This window comes from Symphalangus syndactylus, chromosome 10, assembly GCF_028878055.3.
Source record: "Symphalangus syndactylus isolate Jambi chromosome 10, NHGRI_mSymSyn1-v2.1_pri, whole genome shotgun sequence".
Classification (NCBI taxonomy): Eukaryota; Metazoa; Chordata; class Mammalia; order Primates; family Hylobatidae; genus Symphalangus; species Symphalangus syndactylus.
In genome coordinates this window covers 45376141-45395738 of record NC_072432.2, presented here as the reverse complement: position 1 = coordinate 45395738, position 19598 = coordinate 45376141, and the positions used below count along the sequence as shown (strand labels likewise).

General features: G+C 37.2%; 1 protein-coding gene and 1 pseudogene across 2 annotated transcripts in view; one reads left to right on the top strand and one right to left on the bottom strand.

The window, feature by feature from the left end:
* Positions 1-19598, top strand: part of GRID2 (glutamate ionotropic receptor delta type subunit 2) — a 1458882-nt gene that overhangs the window by 505862 nt on the left and 933422 nt on the right. The window lies entirely within an intron of this gene.
* Positions 1972-4793, bottom strand: LOC129492119 (small ribosomal subunit protein RACK1-like; annotated as a pseudogene).

The window sequence follows — 19598 nt, the reverse complement described above, 5'->3', positions numbered from 1 at the left end:
CTTATTTGAAGCATGTTTTCTACATGAATAATACCTTGAAGATGAAATTATGTAATTGGATCTGTAATTTATCTGCTTGATATACCCTTCACAATAATTCTATAGCATATAATTTTTCTCATTTTTAAATATGAAGAAGCTTATGTCGCAAGAGCTTCATTCTCACTGTATATACCTGAATGCTGTGATAGGTTAGTAATGGGCATTGAATCAGAACTATTTATTTCTATCCTACACCAAAGCCCTTGTTTTATAAACTAGGCAACTTTACTCCCAGCGTGAGCATGAGCATGAGCAAATGTTACGGCAACAGGAAAGCATACTGTCATTCAAAGAATTATCTAGAAAGTGGATAGTTTTGGCCAAATCTGAGATTCTCAGTGCTGTTTGTACATCACAATCACCCACGGGAGGTTTTAAAACTTATGATCAGACATCATCACAAATCTCCACCACAGACCAATTCAACCCAATTGCTGAGAGAGGGGTCCTGGCATCAGAAGTTTTTAAGCTCCTGAGTGATTCTAATGTGCAGCCAGTACTGAGAACCACTGGACTAAAATAAAGGACACATGTACGGGGGCAGCATGAAGAGTGAATAGGGTTTAAAAAGGAATATTAGAATCAGATTGGCAGGATAAAGCCCCAACAGCCTCACTCAGTAACTATGTGATCTTGGGCTAATTACTAAACTTCTTGAAATCTCTATTTTCCTGTAAGATGGGGATAAACTAAAGCATGTGAAATACTTAGTATTTGGAGTCACTTTAATTAATGGTAATTTTTACCATTTAAAAAACATAAATTTTAAAAATGATAATAGGACTATGTTGTGGAAATATTTGACTACTAACTGCAGGAAGGGATATTACTACAACAGCATAGATGACAAAAACAAATTAGAGATATATTTTTTGCTCAGATGCTTAAAATATTTTTCTTTTCATATCTTGTTTGCAGTTAAGTAATCTTTGGTATTAATTAAGCAGTTTTAATTGCAATAAGCTTATAAATTATTAGTACTCCATAATGAAGAGAAATGATAAAAGTCTGTCTTGTTTTGATATTATATGAATAATAGTGAGAATTATAACGTGCTTTCTTTTACTAAGCATCAGATATTTTTCAGATGAATAGAATTTTGATGAGTTAACTACCAACTGCATAGTACCACTTACAATCTTATTTTTGAAAGACACTGTTTGTCTTGAAACAATCTAGAACTGACAAATGACAACATAAGATACTCTGCTTTGCATATTAAAAGACTTTCACATTCAGTTCTCATTTGGTTCTGCCCACAGCCCTGAGACATGGGAATTAATGAGTTTTATAAAGTTATTGGTTTTTAGGGGAGAGGGCTATGACAAGAATCCTTTCCTTCTAACTTTGAATGTAATGCTGCTTTTATGACACACATACTTATTTGGAATATGTTGAAAGTCTAGAAACTAAGAATTAATATGTAGGCAAAAGGACCAGTGCAATGCTATGAACTCGGTGTGAGTAGATCTTAGGGATTCTAAAGGGCACTCTAATGCCTTGTAGATTTAAGCTGAAAGTCAGAGAAACAGTTAAGACAGCAGAAACCTAAAAATTCTCAAAATATCAAACAGGCAGAGTTAAATCTACCAAAGTCAGAATGACTCAAGACACTGTTAGCAGCAAATGAAAACAGCACTATACAACCTCTGGTTTGCTTATGGTACTTACTAGAAGTGAATAGTCTTGGCTGCAATGAACTTTATAGAAAGTGTTTATCTTAGAGAATGTCAGAATCCTATAAATACCCTGGAAATAGCAGGTGGCATAATGTCTTCTGCAGTCTCGTTTCAGCAGATAAACTTCTTCAGTTCTATTTAGAATGCATTTTTTGTACTACGGTTGAAATTTCAGGCTACAGTGATGTATATACAAATATCTTCAGCATTCTATTAATTTCAGGTTCAATTTTTACTGAAATCAATATCTTAAAATTATCATAATTAATAATCTTATTTTAAATTGTACAAAATTCCTATTCTCTTGTATCAATATAATATCAAATTAGATGTTTAAAAATCCGATTTTCTTTTTTTCTTTTTTTGAGACGGAGTCTTGCTCTGTCACCCAGGCTGGAGTGCAGTGGCACAATCTCGCCTCACTGCAAGCTCCGCCTCCCGGGTTCACGCCGTTCTCCTGCCTCAGCCTCTCCGAGTAGCTGGGACTACAGGCGCCCGCCACCATGCCCGGATAATTTTTTGTATTTTTAGTAGAGACGGGGTTTCACCGTGGTCTCGATCTCCTGACGTCGTGATCCGCCCGCCTTGGCCTCCCAAAGTGCTGGGATTACAAGCGTGAGCCACCGCGCCCAGCCCTGATTTTCAAATAAAATAACCTAGAAGCAATACTATAATCATCTTCCCTAATATATATATTTAAGATAAAACAGCTAATTATAAACAACTTATACATGGAAGTATGCATAAATATTGTGATTTTTACTTAACACAGTGATAAAGAAATTGATACATTTAAATAACCATATATATAGCCAATTTGGAATTTAGGTATACTCCAAAAGTAGATATTTTGAATTGATATGTTTAACTGGCTTAATTCAACATAATTTAGGCCAGATATTTCATAAAATTATGTTTATTTCTAAAGTAATGAGTGCTTCTTGTAAATAATTCCAATACAAAAATATGTGGAGCAAAATGCGACATTAAGAAGTACACCAGTGGGGAGGGACAGCATTAGGAGATATACCTAATGCTAAATGACGAGTTAATGGGTGCAGCAAAACAACATGGCACATGGATACGTATGTAACAAACCTGCACATGTACCCTAAAACCTAAAGTATAATAATAATAAAAAAAAGAAGAAGTACACCAAAATTAGGATGGTCAGTGCCTCTGGCAATGAGGGAATGGGATTAGAAGAGAGAACAAAATGGTTGACAATCTTATCTGTCATGCTTAAGTTATTTCATAAATAAAGTTAAAATGATGAAATGTTTCTATTGATAACCATGGATTCTATGTAAGAATTTGTTACAGTATTTTTGTAGCTGTTTGTGTTTTTTAAGTTTCTCAAAAGTGTTTAAGATTTAAATTTGTCCATATTACTAGGTAATTGATCTTGATTTCAGTTAATACCCTGGAGTTACATAAACAGAAATTTAAAATAATATTTTTGATTCTACAAGCATTCCACATTCATTAATGTAATACAAGAAAACCAGATCATTCTACTGTGATCAATTTACAAATTGTGTTGGAATCTGCCTGCATATAGCCCATCCCCTCAGTAAGGCACCATAAAAGCTATTTTAAGTAATATTCTCTCAATCATAATAAAACACACATAGCAAGACCAAAAGGCAGTGATTCCTTTTTCCATTTCCATGTAACTTGTCCTCAAGCTAAGCAGTCTGGCAACTCAAGCAAAAACTGTGTTTCATAATATGAACAGCCACTTAAATACTTTCTCCCCATCTCTTTATGTTTCACTGCTGGGGAAGTTAATAATGATCAAAGTAGAAAGATTTTTTTTTTTTTTTAAATCAGAAAGTCCGTTTAAAAAAACCTAAAGTTCTGCCATAAATGTCTAGCAGGTGCTGATGGTCACCTGCCACACTTGCACCAGATTGTCTATGTAGCCAGCAGTCTGGCCATCAGCAGACCAGAGAGGTGCAATGGGGAGTCTCTGCCTTGCTGCAGATTCTGATAATTTCTTGCTTAATTTCTATGATGGTCTTTCCTTCTAAGTCCCAGATCTTGATGCTGAGGCCTGTGCTAGCTCAGAACCAGTAGCAGTTGAGGCTAAATCACAGAGCATTGATGATATTCCCACCACATAGCGTATCAAGGTGCTTGCCTTTGTTGAGATTGCATGGCATGGCATGGCCAGCATTGCCTCCAGAAGCACAGAGGGATCCATCTGGAGAGACAGTCACAGTGTTCAGATGGGCCATGTAGCCAAAGTGGTTCATCTTCAGCTTGCAGTTAGCCAGATTCTGTACCTTGACCAGCTTGTCCCAGCTACAGAGGTGATAGTGTTGCTGCTGTTAGGTGAGGAGTGAACATAAGACACCCACTCTGAGTGGATGTCCACCTGGACAGTGTATTTGTATATACTCAGGATTATAACCATAACTAGATGGTTTTATCTCAGGATCTAGAGACAATCTACTAGTTATCAATGGAGAAGGCCACACTCAACACGTCCTTGGTATGGCCTACAGATCATCTCACAGTGATGCCATTTGTCAGATCCCAGAAGCACAGGTTTCCATCTCAGGAGCCTGAGAGGAAAGTGGCCACCTGAAGAGATGATTCTGTCATAAACAAAGTGGGAATGACCCTTCAGGGCATACTGTGGGATGCCACAGTTGGTTTCGTCCCTGTTCAACATCCACATGATGATGGTTTTGTCTCGAGAGGTGGACTGTATCATGTCCAGGGTAGTAGCGATCTGGTTACCCAGCTATTGTGGCCTTCGAGAGTGTCACAAAGGGTCATCTGCTCTGTCATGGTGGTGAGGTCAGGTGTCACTGCAGCAACAAGTATGCCACTCAGACCAGAGGGACAAACACCACAGCCAGTCCTGCCACAGCCCTGCCACAAAAAAGTGAGCCAAGCAGGGAAATTTTAATACATGAAAAGTACAAAGTATAGGCATAGGATGGACTAGTTTGACTAATTTAGAGTCTATGTGAAGGGCAGTATTGGAGAAGGTAATTATGTACAAAAAGTATCTTGGAGCTGGTTGAATTGTTTGCCCTTTGCCCTTTATGAGTCATATATATATATATATATATATATATATATATATATATGGAGAAAAGAAGTTGTCTATTGCCAATTGGTACAAGGATTAAAATTAGGAACTATGAACATTTCATGAATATTTCATGGCAGAATTTTTGACAATATATAAGTAATGAAAAAGCAGCCTTTTATATTTAAAATATACAGAGCTTATCTCTTATTTGCTGCCAATCCCTAGCACCCTGTACATGATTGATCTATTGATATTTGCTAAATTTGTCAAAGGACATTAATAATTTATTGAATCCATAATAGGTGACATGAGAGAAATTGGCTCAGGGAAGCAAATTATGCTGTCTGTAGTCACACAGAAAGGTTGGAACCTGGATGGCAACACAGGTCTGTTTGACTAGAAAACTCCAATCCATCTTCTTGTCAACTGAATGGTATTTATATTTATTAGAAACAATCACTCAAAAGTTCTAGATTAAAAATATATCTAGATCATCACACAATAAAAAACATCTTACATCTTCCTTAAGTTATGATTAATTTTAGTGTGTCAGTAATAAGATAAATCAGTTGTTTGGTAAAGAGGTGCTAATCTGATAAACTCTGGAATTCCTTCTAAGCCCTTTTGTTTATTTATCTTACCATGGATACAAAAATGGCCACAAAATAAAAGAAGGATGTGACTATTTTCCTAGGAGTGTACATTGTCCACCCCAGTGCCTGACAGGTCGAACTGTTTGTGATGACTCCAGAATACCCTGAATCCCATCAGTAATTCCTTCCAGTGTTGTCAATGAAATTTAGAATAGGGACTGGTGCTAGTAGGAACAGGGAAGGTGTCTCTGGGGTTGCCTAATAACTAATATTATGGATAATATCTAATACAAAGGGATCTTCAATCTGGCTGGTGATTCAGGGGAGATAGGATGAAGTGAAACATCTCTGAAATGTCTGAGCTAGATAAGGAAGGTTAGGCCAGGTGAACAGAAATGTTAGGAGTTTGACCTGTAGGCTAAGAAAGAGGTAGATAAAGGCATTTTTGCCTGCTTAGGCTGAGGTTCTCTTCCTTTTTAAATAGAATCCGTAAGATACCATTAGGTTATTATATTTGGTGGAGGTTATTGAAATTTATCATTACTTGTGTATTTGAAAAATATATGATCTTCTTTATTATCTCCAAATGTTTAAGTCTCTGCTGTGTAGTAGCTATGATTTTTTCCCCATTTCTTTTGTTCGTTTGTTTCTAGCAGTTTTTGCCAGCTATTCCCTGGTACCTGTGACACCCTTTTTTGCTAAGAAAATACTTCTGTCTTGGGTGCTAGTTTCATGGTTAGGGTTGTATATTCTCAAAAGAATAAATTAATTATTAACGTATGTTTCTGAAAATAAACTTTTATTATTTATTTCAAAATTTAGTAACAGTTGAAAGCCATGAATTACTCTTTTAAAAAAACTAAAGAAAATTATAATTGTCAGACCCACCTCAAAGCTCTGCCTTTGTACCTTATCAGTCCATTCCCCTTGCATTTATGTGTAATAAGGTTACTCTTTTAGTTTATGTTAATTGCTGATATATCTACTCATAAACTGCTGTATGAATAATATTAAGAATTTGGATTGACTAAGAAATTAAATTGCCTCTATAAACATTAAACTTTACCTTTAGATATTGTTTTTTAGGAAAATCCACGAAGTGCTCCTTTGTAATTAATAAAATAATCAAAATAGGTTGTTAGAAAAACTATTAAACACATTGAAGCTATAGCAATAATGACATGATAACCAGATAAATATATGAAAGTTTATAATCCACAATTTATTTTTCATATCCACAAATTTCTGAATAAAAAGGTATTAACATGTATCCCAGAACTTAAAGTATAATTAAAAATAAATAAATAAAAATTTTTTAAAAAGTATTAACATAGATCTGCCCATTTAAGAAATATTTCCATGACAGACACTGAGATACTTTGCAAACAATCTCCCACCTCTTCTTCTGATTTAGTTCATGTGTTATGCCCAGGGATGAAAAACCAGTAGTAAACCAGGGTACAACTAGCGTAAAGAGCACTTTTGTGCAAATTACAATAAAAAATCATCCTATGAACTCAAGGATGATGAACAGAAAAAAATTCACCTTCCATTGGGGCCCACAGTCTGTTAAGAAGAATCCAGATTGAGCTTCAGCCCCTACTAAAACTCTTGGCCAAGTACCAAGTTACATGAACATATGCAGCAGCTCTGCTTATCAGGTGTGCTATGGCAACGAGGAGGGTTACAGATATGCTGAGACATTGATTCTTCAGCTGTCATGACAGCGAAGTGAGTCTTAACATGGCCAAATGCCATGAACAGAACACCTCCAGGCTTCTGCAGTCTTGTCTGTTTACTCCAACATCTCATACCTCTATCATTATTTGCTATGTGACATGACACAAGAAAGGCTAAAACCAGTCTTGGTCATACTGTTCCTATTCACTTATGGGTATTTAAAGGTAGATGTTTTAGTAAGCTAGGTTGCATATTATTCCCATATAAATGAGAGCCACCTCTGCCCCCAACAGAAACCATGTTGTCAAAATAGCATCTAATGCAAGGAGCCAAGGCAGCCCATATGCAGGCCTGAAGGAATGCTCAATAGACACCTGGACGTTGTGCCATCAGCAAAAAAGGAAACAGCCTTCATGTTCTTACCAACACTGGGGAGCTACTTAATTCATTTTCTGGAGCCCGTTTTAGGAGAAATATTAAATGTCCTAACTGCTTAAGCCACTTTTGGTTTGATATATTGCTACTTGTAGCTGAAAGTATCCTGAGTGTTCCAACTTGGCACTCCTTCAGTGAGTACTCAGTACAGCAGCCAGAGTGATCCTATTAAAACACAAGAGGCATCTTGTCACCCTTCTGCTCAAAATTCTCAGTAGTTTTCTGTTTCATTCAGAGTAAATGCCAAAGTCCTTTTTCAGAGCTAGAAATCCTACGTAATCTGCCCTTGCTCTGTCTCCTCCTTTCCTCCTACCTTCTCTGAATTCATTCCTACTTATTTCTCTTTGTCCATTTTATGTAAACAGACAAGGCATGCACCCAACTTAGGGTCTTTGCACTTGCTATCCTCTGCCTTGAAAACTCTTTTCCCTGATAGCTTCATGGATTGATTCCTAAGACTCTTTTACTCTTTACATTAATGTTCCTCTCTCATTGAGGCTTTTCCTGGATGCACCATCTAATGACCTTCCAACCACCAATCCCTAACACACCATATTTTCTATCTTCCTTCCTGCTCTATATTCCTCCATAGTACTTATGTATAACATGTTTTAGTTTTTAATTAATTATCTCATATGTGGTCTGTTATTCCCACTGGAATGTAAGTTCCAAAAAGGAGTGATTTTTGCCAGTTTTGCTCCATACTGCATGTCCAATATCCATAATAGTACCTAGGACTTAGAAAGCTCTTAATAAATATTTGTCAAACGCGTGAATCATAGGAGTTAAGCTTACTAGACTACTTGCATTACATTATTCTAGCTTTAAATCTGACAATTTATAATTATCTGTATAAAATAACCAATATATTTAAATTAATTTAGTACTTTTGTACAAAACCTTATATTGATTTGCAAATCAGCTGATTTAAAATGTCAAGTATTACAACATGAGTTTTTCATATAAAAATTAGAAAGACTTAGGCAATCTGATTTTATAGACTGGTAATTGGTTTGATTGATCTAATGTTATTTCCTTTATATCCAAGTGCTTTCATGGTGTGGCCTTGGGATACTATGAGTTCATTGAGAAGAGTTCCTTGATATGTTTTAGATTTCATATTCTGAGATAGGAGTTTTTATGTTTCATCAAAAATATCCAAAATTATATGGGAAGGCTATTGAAATACTCTTCTCCCCTCCAGTTACATTCCTGTATAAAGCTGGGCCTTCTTCATATTTCAATTCATGTTTCTTAACAAATTGAGTAGAAAATCAGATAAAAGAATCCACTTGTCCTCTATTAAGTCAAATACCAAGGGATTTGCAAGTGTCAGGCAATTAAACTGTTCTCTTTTATTTAGAACTATTTATATTTATCCAAAAAATATTTGTTATTTATATTAATGTTTAATGAATTTATTATTAATGAATGAAAAAGCATATATATTGGAAATTATCAGGTTAACTTTTGGTGCAATAAACATCAACAGGTATAATCCACATAAAAAAAAAAACTCTTTGGAGAACTCAATACTTTTTAGCAATGTCAAGGGATCCTGAGATTAAAAAAAGAAAAAAAAAAGAGGGAGTCAATTTTTGTTACTATGTCCCTTCTGTCTTTATTTGTTAAACATTTACGTGTTTAACACCACCCAGCCCCGTCAAGACACGATATTCTACCATCCTGGTAGTATATCTTCACACTACTCAGTTTTGTTTAAATGCTGAGTAGCTTTTAATCATATTATCTTAAATATGATTTTTTTCTCCAGCCAAGACACCAGTATTTCAGAGAAGCCATTTCATGGCAGTGACTCACACATTTTTTTTCTTATTATTATTATTATTATACTTTAAGTTTTAGGGTACATGTGCACAATGTGCAGGTTTGTTACATATGTATCCATGTGCCATGTTGGTGTGCTGCACCCATTAACTCATCATTTAGCATTAGATATATCTCCTAATGCTGTCCTTCCCCCCTCCCCCCTCCCCACAACAGTCCCCGAAGTGTGATGTTCCCCTTCCTGTCTCCATGTGTTCTCATTGTTCCATTCCCACCTATCAGTGAGAACATGAGGTGTTTGGTTTTTTGTCCTTGCGATAGTTTACTGAGAATGATGGTTTCCAGTTTCATCCATGTCCCTACAAAGGACATGAACTCATCATTTTTTATGGCTGCATAGTATTCCATGGTGTATATGTGCCACATTTTCTTAATCCAGTCTATCGTTGTTGGACATTTGGGTTGGTTCCAAGTCTTTGCTATTGTGAATAGTGCCGCAATAAACATACGTGTGCATGTGTCTTTATAGCAGCATGATTTATAGTCCTTTGGGTATATATCCAGTAATGGGATGGCTGGGTCAAATGGTATTTCTAGTTCTAGATCCCTGAGGAATCGCCACACTGACTTCCACAATGGTTGAACTAGTTTACAGTCCCACCAACAGTGTAAAAGTGTTCCTATTTCTCCACATCCTCTCCAGCACCTGTTGTTTCCTGACTTTTTAATGATGGCCATTCTAACTGGTGTGAGATGGTATCTCATTGTGGTTTTGATTTGCATTTCTCTGATAGCCAGTGATGATGAGCATTTTTTCATGTGTCTTTTGGCTGCATAAATGTCTTCTTTTGAAAAGTGTCTGTTCATGTCCTTCACCCACTTTTTGATGGGGTTGTTTGTTTTTTTTTCTTGTAAATTTGTTTGAGTTCATTGTAGATTCTGGATATTAGCCCTTTGTCAGATGAGTGGGTTGCGAAAATTTTCTCCCATCTTGTAGGTTGCCTGTTCACTCTGATGATAGTTTCTTTTGCTGTGCAGAAGCTCTTTAGTTTAATTAGATCCCATTTGTCAATTTTGGCTTTTGTTGCCATTGCTTTTGATGTTTTAGACATGAAGTCCTTGCCCATACCTATGTCCTGAATGGTATTGCCTAGGTTTTCTTTTAGGGTTTTTATGGTTTTAGGTCTAACATGTAAGTCTTTAATCCATCTTGAATTAATTTTTGTATAAGGTGTAAGGAAGGGATCCAGTTTCAGCTTTCTACATATGACTAGCCAGTTTTCCCAGCACCATTTATTAAATAGGGAATCCTTTCCCCATTGCTTGTTTTTGTCAGGCTTGTCAAAGATCAGATATTTGTAGATATGTGGCATTATTTCTGAGGGCTCTGTTCTGTTGCCTTGATCTATATGTCTGTTTTGGTACCAGTACCATGCTGTTTTGGTTACTGTAGCCTTGTGGTATAGTTTGAAGTCAGGTAGCATGATGCTTCCAGCTTTGTTCTTTTGGCTTAGGATTGACTTAGCAATGCGGACTCTTTTTTGGTTCCATATGAACTTCAAAGTAGTTTTTTCCAATTCTGTGAAGAAAGTCATTGGTAGCTTGATGGGGATGGCATTGAATCTATAAATTACCTTGGACAGTATGGCCATTTTCAGGATATTGATTCTTCCAACCCATGAGCATGGAATGTTCTTCCATTTGTTTGTATCCTCTTTTATTTCATTGAGCAGTGGTTTGTAGTTCTCCTTGAAGAGGTCCTTCATGTCCCTTGTAAGTTGGATTCCTAGGTATTTTATTCTCTTTGAAGCAATTGTGAATGGGAGTTCACTCATGATTTGGCTCTCTGTTTGTCTGTTATTGGTGTACAAGAATGCTTGTGATTTTTGTACATAGATTTTGTATCCTGAGACTTTGCTGAAGTTGCTTATCAGCTTGAGGAGATTTTGGGCTGAGATGATGGGGTTTTCTAGATATACAATCATGTCATCTGCAAATAGGGACAGTTTGACTTCCTCTTTTCCTAATTGAATACCCTTTATTTCCTTCCCCTGCCTGATTGCCCTGGCCAGAACTTCCAGCACTATGTTGAATAGGAGTGGTGAGAGAGGGCATCCCTGTCTTGTGCCAGTTTTCAAAGGGAATGCTTCCAGTTTTTGCCCATTCAGTATGATATTGGCTGTGGGTTAGTCATAGATAGCTCATATTATTGTGAGATACGTCCCATCAATACCTAATTTATTGAGAGTTTTTAGCATGAAGGGTTGTTGAATTTTGTCAAAGGCCTTTTCTGCATCTGTTGAGATAATCATGTGGTTTTTGTCTTTGGTTCTGTTTATATGCTGGATTACATTTATTGATTTGCATATGTTGAACCAGCCTTGCATCCCAGGGATGAAGCCCACTTGATCATGGTGGATAAGCTTTTTGATGTGCTGCTGGATTCGGTTTGCCAGTATTTTATTGAGGATTTTTGCATCAATGTTCATCAAGGACATTGGTCTGAGATTCTCTTTTTTGGTTGTGTCTCTGCCAGGCTTTGGTATCAGGATGATGCTGGCCTTATAAAATGTGTTAGGGAGGATTCCCTCTTTTTCTATCGATTGGAATAGTTTCAGAAGGAATGGTACCAGTTCCTCCTTGTACCTCTGGTAGAATTCGGCTGTGAATCCATCAGGTCCTGGACTCTTTTTGGTTAGTAAGCTATTGATTATTGCCACAATTTCAGAGCCTGTTATTGGTCTATTCAGAGATTCAACTTCTTCCTGGTTTAGTCTTGGGAGGGTGTATTTTTCGAGGAATTTATCCATTTCTTCTAGATTTTCTAGTTTATTTGCATAGAGGTATTTGTAATATTCTCGGATGGTAGATTGTATTTCTGTGAGATCAGTGGTTATATCCCCGTTATCATTTTTTATCGTGTCTATTTGATTCTTCTCTGTTTTCTTCTTTATTAGTCTTGCTAGCAGTCTATCAATTTTGTTGATCTTTTCAAAAAACCAGCTCCTGGATTCATTAATTTTTTGAAGAGTCTTTTGTGTCTGTATATCCTTCAGTTCTGTTCTGATTTTAGTTATTTCTTGCCTTCTGCTAGCTTTTGATTGTGTTTGCTCTTGCTTTTCTAGTTCTTTTAATTGTGATGTTAGGGTGTCAATTTTGGATCTTTCCTGCTTTCTCTTGTGGGCATTTAGTGCTATAAATTTCCCTTTACACACTGCTTTGAATGTGTCCCAGAGATTCTGGTATGTTGTGTCTTTGTTCTCATTGGTTTCAAAGAACATCTTTATTTCTGCCTTCATTTCGTTATGTACCCAGTAGTCATTCAAGAGCAGATTGTTCAGTTTCCATGTAGTTGAGTGGTTTTGAGTGAGTTTCTTAATCCTGAGTTCTAGTTTGATTGCACTGTGGTCTGAGAGACAGTTTGTTATAATTTCTGTTCTTTTACATTTGCTGAGGAGAGCTTTACTTCCAACTATGTGGTCAATTTTGGAATAGGTGTAGTGTGGTGCTGAAAAATATGTATATTCTGTTGATTTGGGGTGGAGAGTTCTGTAGATGTCTATTAGGTCCGCTTGGTGCAGAGTTGAGTTCAATTCCTGGGTATCCTTGTTAACTTTCTGTCTCATTGATCTGTCTAATGTTGACAGTGGGGTGTTAAAATCTCCCATTATTGATGTGTGGGAGTCTAAGTCTCTTTGTAGGTCACTCAGGACTTGCTTTATGAATCTGGATGCTCCTGTGTTGGGTGCATATATATTTAGGATAGTTAGCTCTTCTTGTTGAATTGATCCCTTTACCATTATGTAATGGCCTTCTTTGTCTCTTTTGATCTTTGTTGGTTTAAAGTCTATTTTATCAGAGACTAGGATTGCCACTCCTGCCTTTTTTTGTTTTCCATTTGCTTGGTAGATCTTCCTCCATCCCTTTATTTTGAGTCTATGTGTTTCTCTGCACGTGATATGGGTTTCCTGAATACAGCACACCGATGGGTCTTGACTCCTTATCCAATTTGCCAGTCTGTGTCTTTTAATTAGAGCATTTAGTCCATTTACATTTAAAGTTAGTATTGTTATGTGTGAATTTGATCCTCTCATTATGATGTTAGCTGGTTATTTTGCTCGTTAGTTGATGCAGTTTCTTCCTAGCCTCGATGGTCTTTACAATTTGGCATGTTTTTGCAGTGGCTGTTACCGGTTGTTCCTTTCCATGTTTAGTTCTTCCTTCAGGATCTCTTTTAGGGCAGGCCTGGTGGTGACAAAATCACTCAGCATTTGCTTGTCTGTAAAGCATTTTATTTCTTCTTCACTTATGAAGCTTAGTTTGGCTGGATATGAGATTCTGGGTTGAAAATTCTTTTCTTTAAGAATGTTCAATATCGGCCCCCACCCTCTTCTGGCTTGTAGAGTTTCTGCTGAGAGATCAGCTGTTAGTCTGATGGGCTTCCCTTTGTGGGTAGCTCGACCTTTCTCTCTGGCCACCCTTAACATGTTTTCCTTCATTTCAACTTTGGTGAATCTGACAATTATGTGTCTTGGAGTTGCTCTTCTGGAGGAGTATCTTTGTAGCATTCTCTGTATTTCCTGAATCTGAATGTTGGCCTGCCTTGCTAGGTTGGGGAAGTCCTCCTGGATAATATCTTGCAGAGTGTTTTCCAACTTGGTTCCGTTCTTTGTGTCACTTTCAGTTACACCAATCAGCCGTAGGTTTGGTCTTTTCACGTAGTCTCATATTTCTTGGAGGCTTTGTTCATTTCTTTTTGTTCTTTTTTCTCTAAACTTCCCTTCTTGCTTCATTTCATTCATTTCATCTTCCATCACTGATACCCTTTCTTCCAGTTGATCGCATCAGCTACCGAGGCTTCTGCAGTCTTCACGTAGTTCTCAAAACTTGGCTTTCAGCTCCATCAGCTCCTTTAAGCACTTCTCTGCACTAGTTATTTTAGTTAAACATTTGTCTAAGTTTTTTTCCAAAGTTTTTAACTTCTTTGCCATTGGTTTGAATTTCCTCCTGTAGCTCAGAGTAGTTTGATTGTCTGAAGCCTTCTTCCCTCAACTCGTCAAAGTCATTCTCCATCCAGCTTTGTTCTGTTGCTGGTGAGGAACTGCGTTCCTTTGGAGGAGGAGAGGCGCTCTGCTTTTTAGAGTTTCCAGTTTTTCTGCTCTGGTTTCTCCCCATCTTTGTAGTTTTTTCTCCTTTTGGTCTTTGATGATAGTGATGTACAGATGGGTTTTTGGTGTGGGTGTCCTTTCTGTTTGTTAGTTTTCCTTCTAGCAGACAGGACCCTCGGCTGCAGGTCTGTTGGAGTTTGCTAGAGGTCCACTCCAGACCCTGTTTGGCTGGGTGTTAGCAGCAGTGGCTGCAGAACAGCAGATTTTCATTAACCATAAATTCAGCTGTCTGATAGTTCCTCTGGAAGTTTTGTCTCAGAGGAGTACCCGACCGAGTGAGGTGTCAGTCTGTCCCTACTGGGAGGTGCCTCCCAGTTAGGCTGCTCAGGGGTCAGGGTCCCACTTTAGGAGGCAGTCTGCCCGTTCTCAGATCTCCAGCTGTGTGCTGGGAGAACCACTCCTCTCTTCAAAGCTGTCAGACAGGGACATTTAAGTCTGCAGAGGTTCCTGCTGACTTTTTGTTTGTCTGTGCCCTGCCCCCATAGGTGGAGTCTACAGAGACAGGCAGGCCTCCTTGAGCTGTGGTGGGCTCACCCAGTTCGAGCTTCCTGGCTGCTTTGTTTACCTAAGCAAGCCTGGGCAATGGCGGGCACCCCTCCCCCAGCCTCGCTGCCACCTTGCAGTTTGATCTCAGACTGCTTTGCTAGCAATCAGCAAGACTCTGTGGGTGTAGGACCCTCTGAGCCAGGTGCAGGACACAATCTCCTGGTGTGCCGTTTTCCAAGCCCGTTGGAAAGCACAGTATTAGGGTGGGACTAACCTGATTTTCCTGGTGCCGTCTGTCACCCCTTTCTTTGACTAGGAAAGGGAACTCCCTGACCCCTTGCACTTCCCGAGAGAGGCAATGCCTCACTCTGCGTTGGCTCGCACACGGTGTGCTAAATCGACTGTCCTGCACCTGCTGTTTGACACTCCCTAGTGAGATGAACCCGGTACCTCAGATGGAAATGCAGAAATCCCCTGTCTTCTGCATCGCTCAAGCTGGGAGCTGTAACCGAAGCTGTTCCTATTCGGCCATCTTGGCCCTGGCAGTGACTCACACTTAATTGTTGCATCTGATGCCCTAAGAGGGTACAAAGCAGTGTAAATGCTCAGTGAATAAAAAAATGAATTAATGAATGAATGACATATGAAGAGATGGGTATAAGCACTTTCGTTTTAACTAAAATAAATCTAGTTTGCTATTTTATGTTTCAAAGTATTTAACATAGAGCTTGTTATATTGCTGACAGTTTTCTTTCTTTTTTAAACTTGCAGGAATATGCTGTCAAGTCATTTATTTAGTATGAATCTATAGCTAAGTAGCCAATTTTGATAGTTAACTTTGAATGTTGAGAATGTCAAAATATATCTCCACAAATGATCAGATTAATAGATATGTAAGAATTCCTATTACAGATTCAGTTTCAGGAACTTCATGCTAGGCTTTCTTGACTTCAATCTCCAACTAAAAAGCCTGAGAAACTGTATTCCCCTACAACTCCTCAAGTAATTGGTAATATTGGTCAAGGATTGTTTCCTAAATAAAACCAAAGCCGATTACATTTGAGTTGCTAAAATCAAAATAGGACTATACTGAATTTAGTTCCTAGATCCACTTTGATTCTTCTACCAGTCACTGGTTACCAAAGTTTATTAAGTTAAATTTATTCAGAATTCATAATGACTTTATTGTAGAAATCTTCAAATAGATTCGCACTTGATAGATAGACAAAAATTAACTTTGATAGAATTAGTAAATTAATAGTTTTAATTGGGTTAGGTAGGGACTTAACATGAAACTGCTTAACTTATTTAAGAAAACAACTTGGTCTAAGCAGTCTACTAGAGCACTTGTATAGAATAGTGTGCTAATTATGTGTCTCTTATCTCTTCATTAAAGTAGATTTGTCAGAATCATTCTTTGGCAACATTGTTTAATAATTGGTTTTTGTTGCTTTATTGCCCTGAAGGAAATAAATTCATATTTGGTTATAAATGCCCTACATTTCTGACTTTTAACTAATTACGGATGATAACTTCCTCACCCCAATTAACTCAATTAATGAAGTTTTACATTTTTTTTCTTTTTCTCTTGAGGATTTTGGTAATGTTAATCAACACTGAAAAACATTGTTTTTCAAAAATTTGCTAGCTTTTTTAATGCTCTATTTTAGTACATGTTGTGAAACAGGTATAAGTAACTAAAAGAAGGCAAACAAGTGTCTGTACATATCCTTCATGCACTTTTTGATGGAGTTGTTTGTTTTTTTCTTGTAAATTTGCTTAAGTTCCTTGTAGATTCTGGATATTAGACCTTTGTCAGATGGATAGATTGCAAAAATTTTCTCCCATCCTGTAGGTTGCCTGTTCACTTTGATGATAGTTTCTTTTGCTGTGCAGAAGCTCTTTAATTTAATTAGATCCCATTTGTCAATTTTGGTTTTTGTTGCAATTGCTTTTGGTGTTTTAGTCATGAAGTCTTTCCCCATACCTATGTCCTGAATGGTGTTGTCTAGGTTTTCTTCTAGGGTTTTTATAGTTTTAGGTTTTACATTTAAGTCTTTAATCGATCTTCAGTTAATTTTTTTATAAGGTGGAAGGAAGGGATCCAGTTTCTGTTTTCTGCATATGGCTAGCCAGTTTTCCCAGCACCATTTATTAAATAGAGAATCCTTTACTCATTGCTTGTTTTTGTCAGAAGACATTTATGGGGCCAGCACACATATGCAGAAAAGGTCATCATCACTGGTCATTGGAGAAATGCAAATCAAAACCACAATAGGATACCATCTCATGTCAGTTAGAATGGCAATCATTAAAAAGTCAGGAAACAGCAGATGCTGGGGAGGATGTTGAGAAATAGAAACGCCTTTACACTATTGGTGAGAGTGTAAATTAGTTCAACCATTGTGGAAGGCAGTGTGGCAATTTCCCAAGGATCTAGAACCAAGTACCATTTGACCCAGCAATCCCGTTACTGGGTATATACCTGAAGGATTATAAATCATTCTACTATAAAAACGTATGCACATATATGTTTATTGCAGCACTATTTACAATAGCAAAGACATGGAACCAACCCAAATGCCCATCAATGATAGACTGGATAAAGAAAATGTGGCACATATACACCATGGAATACTATGCAGGCATAAGAAAGAATGAGTTCATGTCCTTTGCAGGGACATGGATGAAACTGGAAACCATCATTCTTAGCAAAGTAACACAGGAATGGAAAACCAAACACCACATGTTCTCACTCATAAGTTGGAGTTGAACAATAAGAACACATGGACACAAGTAGGGGAACATCACACACCAGGGCCTGTCGAGGGTGGAGACAAGGGGAGTGAGAGCATTAGTAGAAATACCTAATGCATGTGGGGCTGAAAACCTAGAAGATGGGTTAATAGGTATAGCAAATCACCATGACACATATATACCTATATAACAAATCTGCACATTCTGCATATGTATTCCGCACTTAAAGTAAAATTGAAAAAAAAAAAAGAAAACAAAACTAGCACTGAGGAAACATCTACAGCAAGCCTTGGACTCATAAACACTCCCATATTTTCTAATATAATTCTCAAAACAGTGTCCAGTTAAAGAACAGAAAATGAACTGAGGCTAAGAACAATAAATTATTTCTCCAAGATCATGCAGTAAGTAGGACAACTGGGATTTACATATTTTTTTTATTCTGAAAGACTCCTTATGTCTTACTTCAAAATATTTCTATGTTCTCTAAAAAGTGAACTGAGCTAAGCCTACGTTTTGTGGTGCATAAACTATACCAACATACCAACATCATTATGGCATTAATCATTCATTATGATACCACTTTGCTTTATGTTCCAAGGTATTCACTGTCTTCTAGATATTTTTTATTTTATTATGAATAATTTTCCTTATTTAAGCATAATATTATTATTTTAGTACTAATAACCCAACTTTATCAAAACACATTTTTAATTTCTCATTTAAAAATATCTTTAAAGAGTCATAAGTTAAATAACTGTTCTCAGCACGGACTGCTATGGGCAGATTCCAGGAAATAAGTTCTGTTGAGTTTACTAAGAGATTCTTCAGTTTTATTTTTTTAGTTGTTTTCTTTCTAATTTTATGGTTTTATTACACTCTTATTTTAACTAAAGCAAAAATACTTATTCTACTTAGGTCTACAGTCTTCATCACTTTAAGAAGAAAACAACGTTATTCCATTTAAGTATCTGGGTATTGCAATAATTCATTGTGTAGTTACAGAACATATCATACAGCAGTCGTCTAACCCTTCTCTCAGACAGCCATTCAAGGCTGCCTATGTCTTTCTCAGGAGGAGATAGAATGATTAAGCTGTCATTATCTTCTAGTGCCACTGAAAGGACAATAGTTCCAATGCCATATTGCCTGACATTTAAACTGATATACCTTGGGATATTGAGAAACAGAAGGGACTAGGGGAAGGAGAGAGCCAATTTTTAAATTGCTACTATATAAGAAGATTCTAGGATTTTTTCCCACTCTGAATTTTAACTTGCATTCCATGTAACAAAAAATAGACCATGTAAAATGAATATCATCATTTTATGTCTATTCTTTTATATCACTGAAAGAAAGCGATAGAAATTTACCAAAGAACCAAAGGATTGTGAATGACTTTTCAGAATGTGAGTGAGTATGCTTCACAGAAAACCAAAGAGCTGCTCCCCTAATTACTAATGGCTGGTCTGAGAGATGCCAAATGACGATGAGATTAAAAACATAATGTACAACTCAACAAAAACGTGAGCTAAATGACTGGAGATCCAGCTGTAGTATAAAGTTAAACACTTTTACTCAGTAGTCAGAGAAACCTGGATTCAAATGCCAATTTCATTTTTTTCAAACCTGCATGGCTTTGAGCAAGTTAACTGGCGGAAAGCTTATTATCCTTATCTATAAAATGATTCCAGGCATGGTGGCTCATGCCTGTAATCCCAGCACTTCGGGAAGCTAGGGCAGAAGGATCCTTTGAGCACTGGAATTTGTGAACAGCCTGGACAACATAAGGAGACGCTGTCTCTACAAAAAATTAAAGTTAGCTGGGGGTGGTGGTATATGCCTTAGTTAGTCCTAGCTACTTTAGAGGCTGAGAGAGGAGGATTACTTAAGCCATCGAGGTTGAGGCTGCAGTGAGCTG